We start from the raw sequence: 6,279 nt of genomic DNA on the forward strand, positions 1-6,279 counted from the left end.
TAGGCACTTTAATAAGGTGTCAATATGGTATCCATTGTAAACTAGCAGGTCCAACTCTATCTGCTGTGCCTTGGGCATCAGAGTACACTGAGTGCCTTGCTTGAGCCCTGAGATGGAGGCTCAGTAAACTACCAACAGTCAGGGTAATTGCAGGTGAAAGGAGAAAGCTTACTGGTCAGAAAATTAGCACTTTGTTTTGTATTCTCATTTTATTTCTAGAAGCTTGTCTCTTTCCTATTCGTGATCCTTGAGTCCAAGACAAAATATTTCAAACGTAGTTAAGGAACGCGAGACAGAGTGTAATATTGTCATCTGTAAGATATCTTTTTCCTGAGCATGTTGAGGATGAAAAGGGAACTTCTGTGTAAAGAGCTCAAGCCAGAGACCAGCACAGAGAAAGTGATCTGTCACTGCCACGTGAAGTTGTTACCCACTGGAACTGTGAGGCCCAGGTTTCTGAAAGTCTGCTGGGCGTAAAGTGGGGGAAAGGGAGATGAAAAGGGAGAAGTCAAAACAAGACAAGCGAGGATGCATTTCTTGCTGAGAGACCTGTAAAGGAGCAAAGGAAGTGCCAGCCCTGAGTGCCGCCTGAACGCTGTGCTGAGGGAATGAAAGGTATGTCGAGAGGCCCGCACGGAGGGGACCCTTGTGCACACTGCTTCTTTTCTGCTACTCTTATCTCCACATCACTGACTTGTTCTCAACTGGAAATTTTTTTCTGCCCGAAGCCACTTCATGACTCCTTCACAATTAGGTTCAAATCCCACCATCAGAGGCTTTCTTTTTATTAGGACTGTCCTAGCTTCCAGTGCCAGATGTGTGGTTAATAGCATGTGGTGTTGGATATGAACTCAATGCTCAAGGTGGTGGAGTCTTCGTCTGTAACGGGCAGGTGGCATCCCCCACACCAGGGGCCTGCTGGGATGGTTCTGTGGGATTAGAGCAGTGAAGAGCTCGGCAGACAGTGGTACTCAATACGTTGTCTTGTTGATAGTTTTTCTGAAACACTTTCGGTGGTAGGCATGACTGCTAAAACAACTATGCTGGTTGACATTCGTGTCACTTCTACTAACAAAGAAGAAAATTGCTTTATCAAAGATGTTGTCAGTGAACCCTAAATGAAACGAGCATGGGTACCCCAAGGGAGCAGGGTACACCCCTGAGAACACAGTTCTGTGTTCTTGAATGTCTCCTTCATCTCTTCTGGGTGAAGCAAGCCTTCCAAACCATGACACATTGCTCTAGCTTATCTCCTGGTGACTTACAGCTTCTTACTAGACCTTCTGCAACGTGATCCTGTCCTGCTTTCGCATACAATATTCACATGGGTCATTCAGTCCTTCCCTGGTCAATACCAACCCCACATGGATTAGTTTGTGGCCACTCTTTACTCCCCCTGAGATGTGTTAGCCTCTGCCTTCAGTGAGCTGGTATTTACCACAATGCCTCTATTTTGTAGATTGAGAATCCCAAGGCTCATGGGTTAGAAATGAGTAGGTCAAAGCTCTAATGAGGAAATAACACAGAAAGACAGAGAATTCAGACTGTTTTCAAACTACAGTGGGTTCTTTTTTTCCATTTATGAAGGAAGTTGATGTTTATTGTTCTAAGACAAACAATACAGTTCAATATGACTAGCTGGAATGCATGTGCCAACCACCAGCTCCTAAGGAGCCTTCCTTAGCCCCCAAAATAATTATAACTGCAAAAACCCCTCTGAACATAAGGTCTTCACATATCAATGTTTTAGAATTAACATTTGCATGATCTTCTGGCCCCCAGCAATCCATACCAAGAAGGCTTATGAAAGCCTGTATAAAAATAGAAAGCAGATAGTTCCATGCAAGAGGTAAGGCGTTTTCTTTTGCAATCCAGTCTGCTCTTGTAAGTGTGTTTGGCTTCATTTTCTCTACTCTGGTCTTGGACTGTTGCCTTTGCTCTGCTTGTGTCTTCCTCTTTTGCTGTTTCAGCCTGCCCACTCCCAGCTGGATAAATGTCTATAATCTGGACTTAGTGACCTGGATTCTCCACCTTGCCCACTCCATCTTGGCTGGCCTGACAAACTGAAGTTCAAACTTGGCTGTCTTCCCTGGACTCCTGGCACTCATGTGCCCTTTCAGTTTATCTAAGGGTTCCTTTGAGGTTGACCCCATTGGTATTTCAGGTCCGTCCTTCTAACTTGGTCCTTCCTGGAAGCAGTCCTGCTCTAGGTAGCTGCTACTGTCTCTAGAGGAGTCTCCTCTACTCCTGTCTGAGTATCTTAGGGATTTTGTCATCTTTTGAGGCTCTCATGTGTCAGAATATTATTTTAATCTATTTTATGGACAGTGAGATGTACAAAACGATGGGCTGACTGGATCAGTCAAATGGAGAACAAGGTGAACATGATGCCCACTCCCTGGCACTCATTCCTGCTCTCTTCTCCGCTGACAGCCTCACGATTGGAGGATTCTGTTGCTCTAATACAGGAGGCAAGATGCATAGCCAGGAAAACCACTGCCAATTTCTCGTCTACTCTGGACCCTCTGAAAGAAAGTAAGTCTGCTTCCACGTGAAGACCATCACTGTGCTGATTTCTTAGGATTCCCATAATATGGTACTATAAATCAGGTGTCTTGAAATAGAAGAAACGTATTGTCTCTCACTTCTGGAGGCCCAAAACTCCAACAAAGTGTTCCCTTGGAAACTGTATAAGAATCTTTCCATGTCTCTTTCCAGCCTCTGATATCTCTTGACCTGACTTAGAAGATACCAGTCTTATTGATTTAGGGACCCACTTCACTCCAGTAGGACCACATTCAATTAATTGCACTTTAAACATCCTCTTTCCAAATACAGTCACATTTTGAAATATTGAAGTTTAGCAATTTGATGTGGCCACACAGCATGGAAAGGTAATTTTTAAAAACATATTTATGAGGTCTTTATCAGGAAGCAGGTGCTGTATCTTCTGAGTTCCCTTCTCTCAAAGAAGGAGGGGTTAGCAGACAGCTTTCCCCACCAGGTCCTAGTAGGAAGACTCCAGTGACAGCCAGCTCTCCTGCACACACTACAAAGTGAGATGCGAGGCATTGCAGGAGTCCCCGTGCTCCGGATAAGCCTTGCATCCAAAGTTTTCCTTGAAGTCTACCTAATTTTTGTGTTGAAAATTTCCAGTGTATAGAGGCCAAGGTCAGCGTTCAGATCTTGGGTCTCCCATTAACACAAAATAAAGCTTTAAAGGTGTCAAAGACTTATGAAACCTGAGAGTTGAAAAGAAATTTGAAGTAATGTCATCTTCTACTTTGGTGCAGGAAATGCTTTCATTACATTCCTGACAGTGGACTTCCAGGTACTGTTTGATCATCAAAGATACAGAAATTAGGACATTACATAGTGTCCCATCTCTTCATTGACTGATCATTTTTAATGATTAGAAAACTCTTCGTTACAGTTTTTGTCAGAAAACTCTAGCCCCTCATTTTAGTCATTCTTTGGCTAATTTTATTCCCAGCATCCAGTGAATGTTTTTAAATAGGGTTTCTCTTTGCTCTAGGGTTTGTGTGGGAGCCCCTGCATCTGTGATGGGGAGGAGAAAGATTGAGCCTATCCCCTAGAACTCTGCTACCATTTCAGCTTCTCTTTCTTTTCCTTGTTTCATTTCATTATGCTTCCATGTTAGGTCTTTGCCAAGTGTTTCTATCAGAAAAAAAAAGTAACATAGAGAAATCATTTATCTACTTAAGTAATGTTTCTCCAAGTGTTTGGAAGTAACCATTATTTCCAGTCCTCCATGCTTTTTTCTATTCCTCAGAAATAAATTTCCCTGACTCCTTTAGCTGGGATGAGTTTGATTTCCAGACTCTTCAGATTCTCCAAACTATATGAAGCACGTACTCTTCTAGACTATCTGTTCTCAGTGTAATAAATGTGATGATACCTCAGCATAAGGGCAGTGTAGACATTATACCATCCATTTTCTTATTTGCTTGTGTGCCTGAGATGGCAGGCACGGCCTGTTGAGATCAGTTCTTGCTTATGATTCTGAATCTCCATCCACTTAGATGATGCTATAAGAATTTTCTGGTTATGAAGATTTTACTTAATTTGACCATCACGTCTTGTGTCATTCTTCACCCCCTTCCTTGTTGGGGAACAGTCCTTTCCACAGATCCCTAATCTGTGTCTTTATTTCCACCAGCCTACTCGAGAAACATGTTATGTTCATCCTTAAAGAGTACACCACACTTTAGCCCTCAGTTGGTCCTTTTGTAGCTAGCAGATGGCTGGCATGGGTGGCCAGGACTTAGTACCACATGCTCTAACACAATGTCTTTTAGTAGGTGCTTACTGATGCATGTTAGATAACAAGTGATACATTCTTCTGCATTGTTTCATTTTTGTTGTTCTTAGCTTCTGGACTGTCCAGCCATTCCAATTAGATCCCAACTGGATCCCAACTCTTGGTGAGATCTGCCATTCCATTCATGGCTGAACCATCAATGCTCTTGGGGAATGCGGCACAGAGCAGGATGGCAGAAGAAATATCATTGATTGATCATTGCGGATGGTGTAAGTCTGGAGTCCACACATGCAAATTTCTTTTAAACAGGAGTTCTTGACTCACCTTGCGGCCTTGGTCCAGCAGAGACTTGTAGCCGATGCGCAAGTCTCGGGAATACTTCATGTAGAAGCAGTGGTACACACATCTTCTTGGAGCTCTAGTGACTCACGTTGCACCTTGGAATTGCAAAAGTGAAGGTTTGCTTAATGATTTTTAATTAATTTTAATTGCTTACATTTTAAATGGTGGCTTAGCATCCTGAATCCCAGCCCCCCAGATCATGCTGGGATGCATGCCAATATCCTCATTATACAGTTACTCCCTTAACACAATTTGATAATGAATGCCTTTAACCGCCCCTCACCCCAAATATTCAGTATAGAATAGGGAGCACTTGGGAGGCAGGAATGGATTACAGTGTGAGGTATGGATAATATAGCTCATTGTACCTGAATTTATGAAAAGATATTTTCAGCTAGGGAGCATCCTCCTTTTGGCAATGAGACAGAATTCCTCTTCCTTTTTATTCTTGTCATTATTCATCAGTATCCTAACCCTAATGCAAACTTAATCAATGCCTGGAATGAGGAGATGATAGAAACTACAGCCCCCAAGGGATTTGACGGCATTTCTCCTAAAGGCTGAAATGCCATTCAATTTTTAAAGATGTGTTGGAGATAAATCAGGACAGAGCAGGGGGAGGCATTCACTATACATTAGAGAGGACACCAAGTGAGCCACTTGTTGGGTTTCTACAGCAATGTACACACTGACACACCTCCAGAGCAAGAGGGAACTCCCTTGGGGCAGAGGCCATAGCGTTTTAGAAAGCACATGAACTTTGATACAATACCAGTCAGGTCCACACACTGGGACATTTCAATTGTGAGCTCTGGACTAATTCCTTGGCTCCAAGAATTTTGTTTCTTCACTTCTATAGCCATGCTTGTTTAACCTGTCAGAGTAGAAATTCAACATAATGTTAGCTGCTGCAAATCATTATTCTCCTCTCTCTCCTGTCTTACCTTGGAGGTTATGGCAGGTTTTGGTACAGAAGGGGTATTTTTTTTTTACTGTTGGGGACCATGTAGGGGTAGTTCTACCAGGAGGAGCAGAGGATAAAATGACCTCTTGAGGGGTGGATATTTAGCCTAGGTGTGAAGATGTTCTTGTCCCACATTGGAATATCTGTGTTTGACTCCAGGCTCAGCTCCCAGCTCCAGCTTCCTGGCCCTGGGGGAAGCATTGATGATTCAAAACATTGGCTTTTTGCAACACGTATCAGAGTGCTTGGATTTAGTTTTCAGTCTCTGACCTGGACTCAGCCATGTCCTGGTCATTACAGTCATTTATGAAATGAACCAGAAGGTGAGCTCTCTCCATCTGTGCCATCTCTGCCTCTCTATAGCTTTATCATCTTGGTCTATTTCTCAAATAAATAAATGAAGCAAAAAGATCCTTGGAATTATTTATATTGCTGGGATATTATAAGGCCATTATAATTTAACAGGTATCATTTCTGTCTCCATTCTGATGTTGTCTACAGAAAGAAGAAATAGGAGCAGAAAAAATTGACATTGGCTGGAAGCAGTAGGACACGATTCCATCAGGCAGAGTCCTGATTTCCTGCAGATGCTGAGACTGTGAATGCATCTTGTTCAGAGTCCTTGTGCTCATGACACACACTGAACCAGCTGCCCAGTATTGAAAATGATAGGCTTGTGCAAGACCAAGAT

The 6,279-nt window shown here is 42.8% G+C and overlaps 1 long non-coding RNA gene across 1 annotated transcript; it reads left to right on the plus strand.

Annotated features, from left to right (window-relative positions):
- Positions 1 to 538: 538 nt before the first annotated feature.
- LOC121159859 lies at positions 539 to 4,735 on the plus strand. The gene is made up of 4 exons (XR_005884454.1): positions 539 to 615; positions 2,434 to 2,535; positions 4,393 to 4,445; positions 4,592 to 4,735. It is a non-coding gene; the product is annotated as an uncharacterized LOC121159859 (long non-coding RNA).
- Positions 4,736 to 6,279: the final 1,544 nt, after the last annotated feature.

This window comes from Ochotona curzoniae, unplaced genomic scaffold, assembly GCF_017591425.1.
Source record: "Ochotona curzoniae isolate NIBS_2020 unplaced genomic scaffold, NIBS_Ocur_1.0 contig_430, whole genome shotgun sequence".
Classification (NCBI taxonomy): Eukaryota; Metazoa; Chordata; class Mammalia; order Lagomorpha; family Ochotonidae; genus Ochotona; species Ochotona curzoniae.